Source organism: Ambystoma mexicanum, chromosome 3p (assembly GCF_040938575.1).
Source record: "Ambystoma mexicanum isolate Mex_15411 chromosome 3p, UKY_AmexF1_1, whole genome shotgun sequence".
NCBI lineage: Eukaryota > Metazoa > Chordata > Amphibia > Caudata > Ambystomatidae > Ambystoma > Ambystoma mexicanum.
Genome location: NC_090925.1, coordinates 1235303838 through 1235322664, shown reverse-complemented (window position 1 = coordinate 1235322664; position 18827 = coordinate 1235303838).

Below are 18827 nucleotides of genomic sequence, written 5' to 3'. Positions count from 1 at the left end.
ACTACTGGGCAAGAGGGGGCAGGGTCGGCCAAATATATTAGGAGGTCGGCGGCATATAAGGAGAGTTTGTCCTCTACTCCGTCTGGCCAGCAGAACCCTAGCCATGTATCGGCCTGATGAAGCCATAGATCCAGGGGGTCCATAGCCAGAGCGAACAGAAGTGGGGTTAGGGGACACCCTTGTCGTGTTCCCCCTGCTCAGTGGGAAGGATCTAGAGGGCCATGCATTGACCCTAACTTCCGCGTGTGGGGCATTGTAGCGTAGTTTCACCCATCTCAGGAAGGTTCCACCGAAGCCCATCCTGTGCATGATCTCCCAGAGGCTTTCCCAAATTATCGAAGTCAATTGCTAATAGGGCGAGGGGAGTGTCTAAGATCGGGGCCCTTTCCAAAATTAGATGGAGCTGCCGTATATTCATGTGTGTGGATTCGCCTGACATGAGACCGCATTGGTCGAGGTGGACCAGCGAGGGCATAACTGCCTGTAATCTGAAAGCAAGGATTTTTGCGAGGATCTTGACCTCACCGTTAATCAGAGAGATTGGCCTATACGAGGCAAATAGTTCCGGAGGCTTACCTGGTTTCGGAATCACTACTTTGCTGGCTATTTGCAGGTCTGGTGGGAGAACACCCTGGCCTCTGCTATGAAGAAACATCTCCCGGACAGGGGGTGCCATGGTTTCTCTGCCCAACTTCTTCAACGTTTCCACCGGGAAGCCGTTTGGGCCTGGTGTTTTCCCAGAGTGCAGCTGGGCAATGGCCTCGGCTATCTCCAAGTCAGTAAGGTCCCTGTCCAATCGGGTGAGTTATACATCTGACAGCTGAGGGATCTCAATGTCATTCAGTATGGAAGGGTCCACCGGGTCATTTGGGCCCTCGTAGAGTGCTGCATAGTAGTCTGCGAATGCCTCCGCTATGTCAGAGTCTTGCTGCACCAGCTTGTCTTGTGCGTTTTTAATTTCCCTGACATGACTATGACCCTCATCTCTTTTTTCTAGCCAGGCCAGCATCTTACCCGCCTTATCACCTTGTTCGTACATGCGTGCCCGCGCCTCTTAATGTGCATGGCTGACATTATTTAACGCTACGGTACGGAGACTCTCTTTGGCCTTCAGGAGGGATCAGTGCGTATCCGGAGTAGCATGCAGTATGTAACGTACCTCCCAGTCATTTGTCGTGTTTTCGACTTCCTTCACTTTCAGTAGTTGTTCCTTTTTTTTTTAGCCGATGTCCAGGATATCACTTCTCCATCGAGCACCGTTTTGTAGCCTTTCCATATCACAGTGGAGCTATCGACCGTGGGGGAATTGATTTCAAAATATTCAGTGGTTTTCCCATGGATGTAATTAACGAATTCGGGAAATCCGAGATAGTAGCCATTTAGTCATCATGATTTGGGGGGGTGGGGTCTATTCGTATTTAATTCTATCAACAGGGGTGTGTGGTGTGAAATTCCTCGGGTAGTAGTGTCACACTGGATACCCTATGAGAGCTGGAAGAAAAAAGTAGTCTAGTCTGGATAGCGAGGCATGGGCCCCAGAGTGGAACAAGTAGCCCCGGTCGTGTGAGTGAATTTGCCTCCATATATCACAGAGACCCATGGCTGACACAAATGTCGCCAGCCTTGTGGGGGGTATTAGGGTTTCGTCCGCGGATGTGGGTACGGTTGATAGCTGTGTCCATTACATCATTGAAGTCACCCCCGAGGATCCATAGATCCGGCTGATGTTTTGCGTATACGGTCATATCTTCTATAAGCTCTCCCCTCGAGCGCCGGTGGCACATAGATGGACAATATGCCCAGGGTTTCCTTCCCCAGTGTACCCAGCATCACCACAAACCTTCCCCTGGGGTCCTGTTCTACTAAGGTCAGTGTGAATGGGAGACGTCTGTGCAGAAGGATCATAACCCCACGCGAGCCCATAGTAAATCCAGCATGCAGCGCAGTCCGGTAGTTTGTCTTACGAAAAAGAGTACAGTTTGTGCCTGCTAAGTGTGTCTCTGTAAGGAGGGCAATGTCCGGGGAATGTCTGTACGGAAATTGATAGACTAGTCGTTGCTTGATCCCAGATCCCAGCACATTGACATTCCATATTAGGAGTTTGAGGGATTTAAAAGCCGTTTTAGGCTTCAGGAGGCTGTGAGTGGGTGCCATGAGTGTTTGTGGACTATCGGCCCAGTGTGGGAAGTGCACTCTCGATATCCGGTCCTGTCTGGGTAAGTAAATGCATGGGATTTTACGGTCAAACTCACAACAAATAACATTAACTGCTAATAAACAAACCTCCCTCCCTTGCCCCAACCTGAAGCATCTGTCACCCGAACAGCGCTTGCCAGTCAAACAGCCTCGATTGCAGCAATGCCCAAAAACATAGCCTGCCTCAACGCCCACTCCAAAAGGTCCTGGGCGATGCTTGGCAGTGGGCTCCGACACTATCGTTTGAGGCAATGCCGAAAAAAGGAGGAAAAAGAAGAAGAGGAAGGGGGGGTGAAAGAAGTTCACTAGCTTCTGCGGCTCAAGCTGCCACTGTGGTAATTCTGTGGTGAGTTCAGATTTGAGGTTCAAAGAGTATATAAAGGGGTCCATTGATGTGTGCCGTCGTAGTTCACCACAATTGCACTATGCCGTCTTCATTCAGGCAGCTGCCTTCCAGGGTCTACTTCTTGTTCTGGGCCAATTTGTTACAGCATTCCTGGGTGTCTCTCAGGAGGGGCACGATCAGGCCGGGCGATCGTGCCTCTCCCCTTTTGACCTCTTGGCACTGTTGTCCAGTCACCCTCGATGTGGCTTTCAGCCCATCCCCAAGCCTCCAGCGGGTCAGTAAAGTGTACTATGGCGCCCTTGTGGTAGATTTTAAGTTGGGCTGGGAATAGTAATCCATATTTCTCCAGCATTGGATCTTTCATGGATTCACATGCTTAGAATATTCCCCGTCGTCAGGCTGGGATTCCTCGGTAAGTTATATAGACATTTTCCATAGGAAAAATTCTGACACTTTTGTGTCCTATCTACGTCGTTTTGGGCCGCGCACGCTGGCGCCACTAGGACGTAGGGGTATATATAGCTCCGCCCCCATGGCTCCCTCAGATTTCAACCGTCTTCCAAAGTGGTGGGATTACCTCGCGTATCTGCTATTTGGTTAGGTTGTACTTTCTACTTCTGCGACTGTTTGTTCTTCTCAAGAGAATGTCTGGAAAGGCGTTGTTTCGTCCGTGTGCTACGTGCGGTCTTAAGAAGGTGTACGAAGGGGATGGTCATATGGACTGCATTTACTGCCTTCATCCTCACCACACGGCGGACACTTGTGAAATCTGTCAGGGTTTCTCCCAGAAAACCCCCAAAGATCGAAAAAGACGCCTGGTTGATTGGCTCAATGACGGAGTGGGTGCGTACCCGGCATCGGAGGTGGGCTCCACGGCCTCAAAAAATAAGTCGGAACCCCCGACGAAGAAGGCACGTGCTGCCGAAAAATGAAACTCGGAGTCTGCCGAAAAACGACCCTCGGAGAAACATTCGAAGGCTTCCTCCTTTTCACACAAGAAGCCGTCTTCTTCCTCCTCATCTAAAAAGGAGAGAAAAGAACCATCTAAATCCTCCTCTGGAGACCGTCATAAGTCTACCTTGAGTCGAGAGGCCGCGGCCAGCAAGTCGGCCCCTAAAGCGGCAGGAACATCTCAAGGCCCTGCGCCACTGGCTTCGTCGACGACCTGCTCATCGACGCCTGCGTCATCGGCGGCTCCTCCCACATGTCAGACTGCGGCGATAGGGATGGCAACCGGAGGTTTTCCATCCCGTTCCGCCGGAGGCCTTGATTCAACCAGAGGCGACTTTCTCCATCTCGTCGGCTGACGAGGAACGCGACACGGTCGCGCGGCCAACCGATCTGGGGCTGCAGCCGACCACGCGATGTCACTCTTGGGTGTGGGTACCATCCCTACAACCTCGTCATTACTGAACCCCCAGGCGGTTCTATCCTTGGAGGTGCTAAATACGCTGCAGAAGCTATTACAGCATTTGGACACACAAATACCCCAGCCTAGGGCCCCGACAGGGATACCGTCTACGCCATTCGTCGACGAGCCGGGCCCGGCTCCTCGCTCGGCGACCAGGATGACGGCCACTTCCCACGCGCTGGAAGATTGCCCTATCCTGCAAGAAGAAGGAGAACTACAGGACTCTGACCGTGAAGGATCAGGTTCAGACATCTCACTATCCCCCTCAAGGGACCCAACTTGGGACTTTGAAACAGAGATGGAAGCTCCGAGAAGCCCGGCACAGCCATCGCCACCTGACGACGTGGGGGCATTCCATGCCATGAATGAGTAAGGCGTGTTCGGGGTTTGGCCTAGTCCCTGAAGAGGAGAAAAAGGATTGTTTTCTTTTTGATCATATGGGCAAGAGAAGGAAATCCATATTCGCCATCCCGATTTTGGATCATGTCTGGCAAGAGGGCCTGAAGACCATGCAGCACCCGTTCTCTGAACCGGCAGTGAAAGGTCGTTTGGAGAAGAAGTTCAAGGCTCCGGAATCGACTCCCAAGTGCCTGACGTCTCAACCTTCGCCGGAGTCGGTGGTATCTGCGGCGGTGGCTAGAAAGGCCAGGTCTCAACATAAATGCACGACCCCTCCAGACAACGAGGCCAGGAGACAGGATGCTTTCGGCAAGAAGGTGCTGTCCGTCGGCGCGACTACAATTAAAGCAGCCAACTCCTTGGCAATTATGTCTAGGTATGACAGGGAAATGTGGCACCGACTGGCTCCTATCTTGGAGCATTTGCCCGAGGAACATCGAAAGTCCGCCATGTTGCTAGTACGGGAAGGAGAGGAGGCCTCCAACCATGCTATAAACATTGCCGTCGACCTAGCCGAGTCCGGTTTTAAGCAGATGAATAATGGCGTAGTTCTACGTAAACAAGCCTGGCTCAAGTGCACTAAGTTCAGACCGGAGGTGCAATATAAAGTCTTGGATATGCCGTTTGAAGGGGAACAACTGTTCAGTGAAAAAGTTGATGAGGCCTTGAAGGGCATGAAAGAGGATACTGACACGGCGCAGTCACTCAGAGCCCTCCAGAGTGGTAGGAATTTTCGTTCCTTTCGTCCTTTCAGAGGGGCTTCTGGTAACTCCCGGTTTGGGTCATCTAGAGACCGAGGTTTCAGCAGACCCTCCTACTCGTCCCAAGGCTACAGGCGTGCGGCCCAATCTTCTCGTAGAGGCAGAGATTACCAAACCTCCAGATGGCAGGGTGCCTACCCTTCGTCGACGAAAGATAAACAAACCAAGAACCAACAATGACCTGTTTCAGGACGTCCTGGGGAGCCGAGTGTCTCGTGGCATCGACGAGTGGGAGCGCATAACAACAGACCGATGGGTTTTGGACACAATTCATCTGGGCCACTCTCTACAGTTCAAGGGCAAGCCACCACACATTCCACCGGTGTTCTCGGCCCAGCCCCACCTTCAAATACTACTACAGGAGGTGGCGCTTATTCTGCAGAAAGGGGCTATAGAACTGGTCCCGGTGGCAGAAAAAGGAGAGGGAGTGTACTCCCGGTACTTTGTCGTCAAGAAACCAAATGGAAAATGGCGTCCCATTCTGGATCTACGAGCGCTCAACAAACTGCTCAAGAATTTAAAATTAAAAATGCTGACGCTTCAGGAGGTGATCCGATCGATACAACCCGGAGAGTATTTGTCGTCGCTAGTCCTTCAGGACGCATACTTCCATATCCCGATGCGTCGACGGCACAAAAGATTTCTGCGGTTCGTCGTCGGACGAACCCACTATCAGTTCAAGGTCCTCCTGTTCGGTCTAAAATCGTCCCCCAGGACGTTCACCAAATGTCTGGCTCCAATAGCAGCCTGGTTAAGAAAGGAAGGTCACCATGTGTACCCTTATTTGGACGATTGGCTAGTGAGGGGGGACTGTCTCCGGAAAGGGCACAAGAAAGCCTAGATGCCACCCTGTCCCTCCTGCAACGATTGGGCTTTGCGGTGAACTTCGACAAGTCCTCGTTAAAGCCTTCAAGGACCTTTGTCTTTTTGGGGGCAGAGTTCCACACACAGTCGGGGCTGGTGAAGCCATCCCTCGAAAGGATTCACAGACTGCAACAAAAGGCATCGGAATGGGAGGTCGACACCAGAGTGTCAGTACGAAGGTACTTGTCCCTGCTGGGGACCATGTCGTCTGCATACCCTTGATAGACAATTGTCGCCTCTTCATGAGGCCTCTTCAGGAATTCTTGGCGGATCGATGGGCACAAAGTCGAGGACGCTGGTCGGACAAGTTGACCATCAACGGCCAGCTCGTGCAGGCGCTTCAATGGTGGAGAATCTCCATACACCTAACGAAGGGAATGCCCTTACTGGAACCTGCGTTCCAGAAGACAGTGGTTACAGATGCTTCTCTAACTGGGTGGGGAGCTCATCTGGACTCCTTACAGGTTCAGGGTCGTTGGTCATCGGAAGAGTCCTCCCTCCACATCAACCTGCTAGAGTTGAGGGCAGTGCGTTGGGCCCTAAAATGCTTTCTGCCACAGATAAAGGGCTCAGTGGTGAGAATCATGACAGACAACACAACAACAATGTTTTATCTACGAAAGCAGGGAGGAACTCGCTCCAGGAGCCTGTTGACGGAAGCCCAGGAGATCTGGCATTGGGCCCTACAATACGACATACATCTGTTGGCATTCCACTTACCAGGAGTAAAAAATGTGCAAGCAGACGCTCTCAGCAGGGAGATGAATTGTCTACACGAATGGGAACTGAACGATCAACAACTGCACCGTGTCTTCGCGGAATGGGGTCATCCGGCCCTCGATCTCTTTGCGACGAGAGACAACAAGAAATGCTCCCAATACGCGAGCAGGTGGCCACAACAAGACTCGCTAGGGGACGCATTCTCCTTCCTGTGGATGGGCAAGTTTCTGTATGCCTTCCCCCCCATTTCCTCTCATCCGTCGGACTCTGCAATGGATCCACAGATATCCTTGTCGGGTGATCCTGGGGGCCCCGTATTGGGCCAGACAAGTATGGTTCTCCAATCTACTTCACCTCTCAGCGGCAGAACCAATGAGGTTCCAGAAGATCCCCAACCTTGTGTCTCAGGAGAAAGGGACCGTTTGGCATCACGACCCGGACAACCTCAGTCTGAAGGCCTGGCTCCTGATTTCGCCAAGTTTGGCACGTTAGCGATTCCAGCGGATTGTCGTCGTATTTTGCAAGCTGCAAGGGCACCTTCCACGAACACTTCATACACATACAAATGGAAAAGGTTCTGCATATGGTGCGCAGGTCAACCAGGTCTGGTCCCACGGGCGATCACACCGGAACAACTCCTACCATACTTGTTGCTCCTGGCAAATAACGGTTTATATGTTTCATCGATAAAGGTGCATCTAGCTGCCATCTCGAGATTTACTCGGAAGAGACAGTCCACTCCATTGTTCAGTGACCGCCAAGTTAAACACTTCCTTAAAGGGTTGTTTCGAACCTTTCCTCCCAAGAAGAAGTTTCCTCCGATCTGGAGTCTGAACCTGGTCCTGGCAGCCCTGATGAAACCCCCTTTTGAACCAATGTCGTCGACATCATTAAAATTTTTGTCTTGGAAATGGCTTTCCTGGTGGCCATTACTTCTGCTCGTCGCTTGTCGGAAATACAAGCTCTAGTGGTCGACCCTCCGTATTTGAGGTTTTTCAGTAATAAAGTTGTGCTGGCCACTAACCCACATTTCATACCTAAAGTACCTTCCATGTTCCATAAACACGCTTCTATAGTGTTGCCTACATTCTTTCCAACACCGTCTTCAATGGCAGAGAAGACTCTCCATACATTGGACATGAAAAGCGCTTTAAAATTTTATCTCCATCGAACTCAAAGCTTCAGAGACACGAGACAACTCTTCGTAGCTTATTGTCCTGCGGCTAGGGGTAAAGCGATTTCAAAACAAGGACTATCCAGATGGGTGTCTTCGGCCATTTCTTATTGTCATTCCAAGGCCGGAAAGCCGCTAGAAAAGCGTCCAAGGGCCCATTCGACGAGATCTACATCGTCGTCGTCGACGGCTTTGTGGTCCGGAATTCCGCTGGGGGATATCTGTCAGGTGGCTTCCTGGTCGGTACCACACACGTTTACCTGACATTACTGTCTCGCACAGCAACATGCTGAGGATATACAGATGGGGCGAGCAGTACTACGTCACCTGTTCCAATAAGGTAAGCCCCAAGTGGGGTTGCATCCTTTGGCAACTATGCTTTAAAGTGTCTTTTACGGTTAACATGCTATAATCTAATGTGTTACCATAGTAAGTGGGCACTGTGATTATTGTGATGTTGGTTTGCATACACGCCTCCAATGTTGGGGGATACTGCTATACAATCTATTCTAAGAATGTGAATCCATGAAAGATCCAATGCTGGAGAAGGGAATAGTTTCTTACCTGTAACTCCATTTCTCCAGCATTGGTATCTTTCATGGATTCACATGCGCCCTCCGGCCTCCCCTGATCATGCAAACCAGAGATCCCCCATACTACTTTGGGGGCTGAAATCCGAGGGAGCCACGGGGGCGGAGCTATATATACCCCTACGTCCCAGTGGCGCCGGCGTGCGCGGCCCAAAACGACGTAGATAGGAAACAAAAGTGTTGGAATTTTTCCTATGGAAAATGTCTATATAATTTACCGAGGATTCCCAGCCTGACGACGGGGAATATTCTAAGCATGTGAATCCATAAAAGATACCAATGCTGGAGAAATGGAGTTACAGGTAAGAAACTATTCCCTTCTCCAGCATTGGATCTTTCATGGATTCACATTCTTAGAATAGATTGTATAGCAGTATCCCCCAACATTGGAGGCGTGTATGCAAACCAACATCACAATAATCACAGTGCCCACTTACTATGGTAACACATTAGATTATAGCATGTTAACCGTAAAAGACACTTTAAAGCATAGTTGCCAAAGGATGCAACCCCACTTGTAAGAAACTATTCCCTTCACGTACATGAAGGACAGTTGCCTTTTCAGATGTTCAAATGACTGTCTAGCGCATTGTACCTCGCGGCTATAGTCAGGCAAAAAGAAAATCCGGGAGCCATTGTGGGTGATCGTTTCCTTCATGCGAGCCATCTGGAGAAGCACGTTTCTGTCCCGGTAGTTTAGCAGTTTGGCAATTACTGTTCTAGGCGGTGCACCCGGGGTGGGTCTTCCAGATGGCATCCTGTAAGCCCTTTCCACAGTAAAAAAATGTGGAAAAGTATTTGGGTGCAAAGATATCCGCCAGCCATTGATACGCACATTATTGCGGCGTGACCTGCCTTCTCCCTCATCGACACAGGCTTCTAGGGTCTTCAGGCGAATTAGTGCTTGTGATAGTTGTTGGTTAATACCTCTGATGGCATCTTCCGCCCCTGGAATGCGCTGTTCCGCCTCCCCCGTATGGGAGGAGAGCTTTTGCAGGCCATTGCGAAAAAAAGGAGACCTCTGCTCTGATGCCGTCCATTTTCTTCTCCATTGAGGAGCGGGAATTGGCTACGACAGCCATCACGTCTTTCAATGAGAGGGTGTCTTCTGTGATTGAGGCATCCTGAGTGGGATACATGGTCCGCTGGCACAGCAGCGTTAGTAATTGCATATTGGTTCATCTTGCTATGTGGATGCCTTTTTAGGTTTATCCTTAACCATGTTGTGAAGCAGGAGGTTGTGTCGTCTGCCACCTTGCTGTGGGAAGTATTACTGGTATCTGAAGATTCATGTGGTATTCCAAACGTGGGGCCCGGACAATTCTGCAGAGTGCAGCTCGGCGGGCATGTACCTTATAGGGCAGTCTCATGAAAGCAGCTCTTTCCCCTGTGCGTCTATGGTCATGTGTGTTTCCCTTCCCCAGTCTTGATGACCTATTTGGTTTAGTATCCGGAAGATCTTGAAACTACTCTAGGCTATAGGTTAGCTCCGGTGCAACTAGTTTAGGACAGTATAAAACTATCCTCAGCCGTGCCACTTTCCACAGGGGTTGTTGTTGCAGTCAGAGACCCTGTCTTGTTAGTTTTCCTAGGGAGAGTTGCAGCAAGTGGTGGCGTTTTGAACCAAACCGCCCAGCTCCATCAGATAGGATTCTATTTATAGCCGTCCCTTGGGTTCGATGAGCTAAGGGGAGGACAGGGCAAGTAAGCCAGGCCACCCCATCTACCCGATCCAGGTTGCACGTCTTGTGGGACGTCTTCCACCATTCCAAGGGTACCTCTGTCTGCGGTGTGATCCTGTGAGTCTCTCAGTATTCCCGGAGTGCTATATCTGACTTGTCCGTCCAGCTATCAATGGTTTCATGCTCTGGGTGACCATAGTACCGTAAAACTTCTTAGTTCTGCACATTGTCTGCCTGGGAGCGAGCTATAGGCGGTGGTTTTCGCACTGTATTTGCATTGCTGCAGTGCGTGCGTGCTTGAGGGTCCGTACGTTTCTTTGTGTGGTGCACCTTTAGAATCAAAGATGAGGGCCTCTACCCCTTGACCCACAGTGTCTGTGTCCTGTTATCCCTGCTGCCGGGAGCCAGGGTGAATCCTCCAGGGTATTTCAGCCGCAGTGGCCGTATCCGCTGCTTTGGTCCCTCTTGGCTGCGCTCACGTGTAAATTGAGGCTTCGGGGCGTATTAATTCAACTCGGAAAAATCGTGCACAGAGGCACACTTACTAGGGTCCATGAGGAGCGCAGCGTTTGGGCGTAAGGGTTTGGCCGATGCGCTGGCGGGGGTGGTTCAGACTATTTCCTCGTAGTGATTACTGATGGGGTAACGTCGCTTCAAGCATTCATGCCCTGATCCAGCCCTTCAGCTGGGTTTGCATATCGCACATGCTGTGTACCAGCTCATCTGCTGCTTTTCCGTTTCGCTTTGTTTTCTGGGTCCTCTTCTCCTAGGATGTTGCTTTAGCGATATTAGCCCCCGCACAGCACACCGAACTCAGTCTCCCGGGGAGTGCACACCAGATGCGAGCACCAGAGCGTTCCGAGGGGTGTGATCACTGGCATCTGGATGTGTCTTCACTGTGGTGTCGGGTCTTGGCGGGCCCACGTAGAGACCGCCAGGGTCTGCAGGTTCCCACCCTGTTGCTGCTCTCTGGCCCCTGGATGGGGGGGAGAAGGGTTTGCCGTTCCAGACGCCTGTCTTGGTCGCGGAGCTGCAGCCTTCAGGTCCCCGTATGCATATGTAGGCGGCTGCATATCTTGACTAAGTGTGCGCACTGTTATGTTCCTGCCCCGCGCGGAGGCATAGCATGGTAAGCCGCAGCAGTAGGCCTCAAGGATGCAGCTCCAGCCAGAGCGAGAAAGAAAGACACGACACACACTGCTAGGGTCTGTGCCCGGAACCGCCTCCCTCGCGCGGGGGCGGAGCTTTTATTCAGACGCCCTATGTCACCGTGTAGCGGGGCGAAGGGCGGATATAGCATTCCTCCTTTATTATAAACAAAACACGACAATAACACACCAACGTAAACGTTACTGCTCCTACTCATAACAGAATTGCAGTTGCACACTCCCATTTCTAAACGTCCAAGAGTCCAACCTACCGCACATAGTCCTTGAGCCGAGGTGGCGGCTGGATGGCAGCCCTCAGGCCATACCGTCCACCCCGTGGGGCGGCTGCTACAGTCTCAGGGGATCTCTCACCTTCCACTTCCGGCTCACCCAGGTCCGGTTCGCTCCCCTGTTCCCACGTTCTGTCATCCGTGTGTCCTTTGCTTTGGAAATCTTCGGGTCCGTCCTCAAACCTCGGGGACTCCTCATCTTCTTGGGGACACTCCCCATCCGTCCATAGGTTGCGCGGCACCCCCTTAAACCATGATGCGTTGCGCGTCACCTGGTGATGTCCCCTTTGTGCAGTTATCATGGTCCCTCGTGTCTCAAGAACAGTCCATGGGAGAGTCTCGTAACAGGAGTCCATTTTGGACTTCGACGGGTTCCGTAACATGACCACCTGATCGCCCACTTGGTGGTCGGATGGTCGCAACCTCCTCTTGGTGCTCATGTTTGCGTTGGCGTCCCTGCGTCGTCGGTCAGTGCGCACCTCGTCTAGCTCGTCCGGTCCCCTGCTGGGTGGTGTGGGTTGGACGACCTGATGACGGTGCCGAACATGAGATCCGCTGGGGGGACGCCTGTTGTGCAGTGCGGGGTGACCTGCTAGTTCCTCAGGAATCGATAGAGGTCAACCTTCCACGGGCTGGCATTTGCCTTGGACAGCCTCAGCACTTTGAGTGTTCTCATGAAGCGTTCTACGTCGCCGTTGGCCTGTGGCCATCTGGGCATGATGTGGTGGTACCGGATGTTTAGATCTTGCAGGTACTGTTTGAACTCCATCCCTTGGAAGGGGGCTCCATTATCACTTTTGATCATAGTAGGTAGTCCATGTGTCGCAAACAACTTCTTGATGGCCGGGATGACCACGTCCGCTGCTGTGGACTCGACCATCTCAACCTCGGGGTATCGAGAGTGGTCATCGATTGCCACCAGGAGGTACAGGCCCTCCCGTAGTTTGCAAAAGTCAATGCTTATTGCGTCCCACCTGCCAGAGCCCCTTTCCGCCGATAAAATGGGTTCTGGATCTGGTGGGGCTCCGGTTATGAGGCACGGCAGGCAGGTGTTGACCAGAGTTTCGACTTTTACGTCAATGCGAGGGAACCACACTCGGTGTCGGATGCGCGCCTTCGTTCGAGCCATCCCTTGGTGGCCCTAATGGGCGACTGCCACTATTCGGTCGTGCAGGCCTGGTGGGATGACGATGTGATCTCCGCGGAGCAACAGCCCCTGGTCTGTTATCGATAAGTCTTGGCGGACGGTGAACATTCCTGTGAGGAACGCTTTTGCCGCCTCCGTCCGGTTATGCGTGTTGCTCATGAATGACCTCCAGTTGCCCGAAATGATGGCGTCTTTCACCAGATCGCAGCAAGAGTCGCTGCATGTCTCCTCCGCGATATCCTCAGTGCTGACCGCCTTCGGCCTCATTGCTCGCACCACCTGGCAGATGTGCTCTTCGGTCTCTTCGGCCACCTGGACTTCCTGTGGCGTTGCCTCTCTCGGGTGCCTGGAGAGGAAGTCTGCCGGGTTGCCACATCCTGGTTGATACTGGAGCTCAAAGTTGTACTGCTGAAGGTGTAGCAGCATTTGGCTATTCTGGCCGGTGGGTGTGATGAGGTGCCCATGAAGATGGGGAGGAGGGGCTTGTGGTCCGTAATGGTTGTGAACTTGCGGCCATATATGTACAGGTGGAAATGGCGGCACCCCCATAGTACGGCGATTGCCTCTTTCTCAATGTGCGAGTACCTCTGCTCCGTCACCGTGAGAGCACGCGACGCATAGGTGATGGGTCTCTTCTCGCCTTCGTTGGTGACCTGCATGAGGATGGACCCCAGGCCGACAGGGCTGGCATCGACGTAGAGCTCCGTTAGGCAGTGTTATAGCACGCCATTCTTGTCTCTGCGGACAGCGACTCTTTAATGCTCTCAAAAGCATCTTGGCAAACTTTTCCCCACTCCCACTTCGCATTGAGCTTCGTGAGTTCACGGAGGGGTTCCAACAGTGTGGCCAGGTTTCGAATTAATTTTCCACAGTACGTGGCCATCCCCAAAAAGCTGCGGACATCAGTGGGAGTCTTGGGTGGGCTTGCGGCCTGTATGTCAGTGACCATTTGGGGGTCCGGCGAGACACCAGAACTGCTGAATTTGTAGCCGAAAAAGCTATGTCTGTCTTGAAAAACTTGCATTTCTCCTCGTGGATGGTTAGGCCCGCCGCCTCCAACCGGTTCAGCAGCATCTCCAACCTCCTCGAGTGTTCCTCCTTGTCCTGGGCGTGGATCAGGATGTCATCACTGACATTGAGGACACCTGGGATGTCCCGGAGGACTTCCTGTATAGTCTGTTGGAAGACTTCGGCTGCTGACGATATGCCGAAGCTCAGACGCTTGTATCTCCGAAGACCCAAGTGCGTGGAGAAAGTCGTTATGTACCAGGAGTCTTTGTGTAGCTTCAGCTGGTGGTATCCTGCCTTCAGGTCAACTTTTGAGAAGACTCTGGATCCCGTGAGATGAGCCATGATCTCGTCGAGGGTTGGCGTAATATGGCGCTCCCTCTTGATGGCGGTATTTGGGAGGCGCATATCTATGCAAATGCGGACCTTCCCCGGCTGTTTGGGTTTCCGGGTGACCACCATCGGGGACACCCATGGTGTTGGCCCTGTTACCTCCTCGATGATGCCGGCTTTTTCCAACGCTTTCTGTTCCAGCTCGACCTGCTCGCGCATGTGGAAGGGGGTCCTCCGGTGCCTGACGGCCCTTGGCTGAACCGACTTGTCGATGTGGAGTTTAATTGTCTTTCCCTTCAGGCACCCAATCCCGTTCAGCAGGTTTCGATGTCACGCCAGGAGCTTCTCGACCTCGTGGGCTTCCCCAATTTGATTGACGAATTGTATGAGCCCTAAGTCTTCCGCCGCATCGCCGCTCAGGAGACATTCGATCCCGGCGTCCACAACGTAGACTTTTGACGGTAGGTAGTTATCCCCATGGCTGAGGGTCGTGTGGAACCTGCCGACAACCGGTAGCGGCTTCTTGCAGCCATATGCGAACAGGAGGGTGTCAGTGTTTTTGAGGGACGGTTGCGGCTGTAGTGTCTTGAACGTGGACGTGGGCATGACATTCACCGAGGCCCCTGTGTCAATGGTCATCCATATCTGTTGGTTTTGGATGGTGACCTGACATTTCCGTCTCCGGAGCCCTCTCTTCTGTGTGCCTCGTCCTCGATCCAGGGCTGACACTAGGTAGACTTTTCTACCTTTGGTCCTCTGCTCTCTGCCAGGGTCTAATGGAGTCCCTGTGATGTCGTCACCGTCTTCCTCAGTCGAGGAGTTGTTTGCTTCGACGCGCCACATGACTCCCTGTTTCTTCTTCTTTGTACTACTTCTCTCCTGAGGATTTTGCGGAGGCGGTAATGGAGCGCCTGAGGAGCGGCACACCTTTGCATAGTGGTCCTTTCTGCCACATGCCCCGCACGTTGTGCCTTGTGCCGGGCAATTTTGCTGTCCGTGACGCGGTCCACCGCACCACCCACACTCTGTGGGCCCCGGGGTCCGTGGTTGCCATCTGGGCGGTGTGTAGTTTCCACCGTATTCATTCGTTGTGGATTGACTGTTTGTGACCTGGGCCACCATTGGCGACGCGAGAGCCGGCTGTAGTTTGTGCAGAGTCACGCCCATGTTGGCAGCCCTGGTGTGCGCTAGCTCCCTCTGCCGGCCTAACTCCAAAATGCGCATCAAAGAGATGCCCCTCTCACCCAGCACCAACCTCCGTAGTTTCTCGGAGTGGATGCCGTTGATTATTTGTCTTCGGATCTCCTGCTTAACGTCCGTGAACTCACATGACATCGCTAACTTCCTGGGCCGGGTGTGAAACGCATCCAACGTCTCCTCTTCCACCTGAAAAGTGGTGCAGAAAATGAATGTCTCGTAATCGGGATTTAGTTGCGGGAGGAAGTGGGCCGTTAACGCCTCCTTCGCCCGCTGGTAGACGTCCAGGCCATCCGCGATGGTGAGCGCGTTGAAAATGCGTAGCACCTCGTCCCCTACGTTCAGAAGTAGGTGCGATCTCATCTTCCTTGACGATGTCACATCTTTGCACTCCATGGCCATTTCAAATTTTTGGAGCCATAGCTGCCAGCGGGGGCCAACTGATGATGGATCCGTGAAAGGATCGAAAGGTTGAATCATCGTGGTCGAGTTGCTTGTGGGCGACCCGGCGCTGGTGACAGTGCCAGGTTCGCCGCGATTCTGGACGGCGTGCCAGGGCCAGAAGCGGACGTGCCGGTCGCCATATTGTGTGACGATGTCCCCTGACGGTTCCAGTTAAGGCTGCCCTTTGAAATCTGTATGCGGATAGGGCCGCTGCCTGTCCTCCACTGTCTACAGCCGTGGCCGCACGTGCGTGTTTCGTATGCGGTCAGCCCACATGTCGACACTCGGTGCCATGGGCACGCTGGAAGGAGGTGTCAGTCGTGCGATGCAGGAGGGATGAGATGGTTGGGCGCCGAGCGCCTGTGCTGGGTCCCATTTCCCTCGTCGCCAGTGTTATGTTCCTGCCCCGCGCGGAGGCATAGCGTGGTAGGCCGCAGCAGTAGGCCTCAAGGACGCAGCTCCAGCCAGAGCGAGAAAGAAAGACACGACACACGCTGCTAGGGTCTGTACCCGGAACCGCCTCCCTCGCGCGGGGGCGGGTCTTTTATTCATACGCCCTACGTCACCACGTAGCGGGGCGAAGGGCGGATATAACACGCACATTGCTGGGCCCACTTTACTTATCTGGAGGTGAGGAGGTGCCACACGCAGGCCACAGTCTTCCAGGCACTCGTCCGGCAGGGCGTCGGATTCTGGGGCCGCAATCCAGCTTCTGATCAGCGTTCACACACAGCTAGAGTGGGGGAACCTAGTTCTTCTCCTTTCCGGGTTTTCTGCAGAAGACAGTGGTTACAGATGCTTCTCTAACTGGGTGGGGAGCTCATCTGGACTCCTTACAGGTTCAGGGTCGTTGGTCATCGGAAGAGTCCTCCCTCCACATCAACCTGCTAGAGTTGAGGGCAGTGCGTTGGGCCCTAAAATGCTTCAGCAGGTGTATTTTATTTCACCAATACACCAAGGAATCAGGATGTTTCAACAGGATATTGTCGATGGCTGCAGGAGCTCCGGTGGACTCACGTTCTCGCTGCTTGCATGCTAGCCACGCCCCCCACTTGATCAGCTGTAATGTTAACGTTCATGGACAGTTAGAAGGGTTGTTTTTTCTTATTCTTTTTCTGATTCGTTTTTGTCTGTTTTTGTGATGTATTACAATGTCATGGAGTCAGTAGTGGACTAGGGTTGCTCAGTGATGACATCAGTGTGAGATATGAGGCCCTGCAACAGCCAAATTATTTCAGAGCTGGTGGGTTTCAGGGTATGATTATGAAGAGTTGAATTTCTGGGATGGCTGACATAAAAATAATCTCCATGACCGTTCAAGGGCTGAACTCTCAGACGAAGAGGAAAAATGTGCTGTCTAAATTGGTGGATCTAAGAGCTGACATTGCGCTACTACAGGAGACCCATCTGCTCAAAAGTGACTGGTCGTGGCTACGTTCCAGATGGTTTCCCCACCAATTCTCTGCCTCTTACGCTCAGAAAAAAACTGGTGTTGCGATTTTAGTAGAGATGTCCAGGGGAGGTATTTAGGACTTCATGTACGGTTGGCAGGCAAGGATCTGACCCTGGTTTCCATTTATGGTCCAAATCAAAAGCATGATCATTTTTACGCTCAGGTGTTTCTGCACATTGCCCAGTTTCAGCAAGGGGTGCTTGTGATTGGCAGTGATTTTAATGTGGTGCTTGAAGCTGGAATTGATAGATCAGCCCCATTCATGTCTGAAGCAATGAAAACTGTCTCCCTTAAAAAAGCTATAGTAGACATGCAGTTAGTAGATGCGTGGGGGCATCTCCATCCTCACACCCACGACCTCACTCATTTCTCACATGTTCATTGTAGCTATTCCAGGAAGTGGGTGGAGACCAAATGGGATTTGTCCCGGGGCATCAAACACATGACAATATAAGTCAGACAATTGATGTCATTGCTTGGGCACAACAGTACAAATGTTAAATGACTGTGCTTTCAATTGATGCTGAAAAAGCATTTGACCGAGTGGACTGGGTATTTACTTGTCAAAAGTACTGGAGGGGTTTGGCTTTGGTCCCATATTCACAAGAATGCTGGCTAACTTTGTACTCCCGTCTACTCAGATGAAATTGAATGGCGTGTTATTGGAGCTGGTTACTCCACAAAGGAGAACCCGTCAGGAGTGCCCATTGTCCCCATTATTGTTTTCCCTGTCCATGGAACCCCTGGCACATCTGGTTTGTTCAGCTGTAGACATTCATGGGTTGAACATTGCCGGATATCAACATAAAGTGGCATTATATGCTGACAACCTCCTCTTCTATATATGTGTTATTCTAGGGTTTTGCTGTCTCACATAGTCTCCCTGTTCGAAAGGTTGCATCAGGTCTCTGGGTTTAACATCAACTACACAAAGTCCATCATTCTTAACATTTCAGAAACGGTTAATTGATTGCAGAGTACTTTTGCATTCCCATCGGCTTCAGGCACCTCGAAATATTTGGGCATCCACTTGACCGTGCAATATGACCAACTGTATGCGTACAACATTCCAGCTCTCTGTGCTTTGGCCAAACAAGATTTAGCGTGATGGGCGAACTCTGAAATATCATGGTTAGGAAGAGTGACAACGATCAAGATGACCCTGCTTCCAAGAATGTTATACAGTTCCAAGCATTGCCGATTTGGATTCCAAGGGTGGTGCTTAAAGACCTCCAATCTCACATCTTTAGATTGATATGGGCCAGAAAGTTCCCTTGGGTAGCTAGACACACGCTTATGGTGGCGAAGGAAAAGGGAGGCCTAGCAGTACCGATATCGAGAGCTACCTGTATATTGGCCAACTCACACCACTGTTAGAAAGCCAAGTGGCTGCGCAAAATCCTAAACATTGGGTGGACATTCAATGAGATAGACTCGGGACTCACCTACATGAGTGGTGCTGGCACTCTCTCCTACGATGAGGAAGCGTGAGGGACACTGGCTTCCAACAGCTACAGCTATGTTTGACTATTGGGACAAAGCCGCCCAGAGATACACAATAATCACCCCCCCCACCTTTACGGGTATATAGAACAATTGGGAATTCCCTGAGGGCGAGACACAGGTCAATTCTCTCGTTGGATTGTGGGTGGGTTATCTAGATT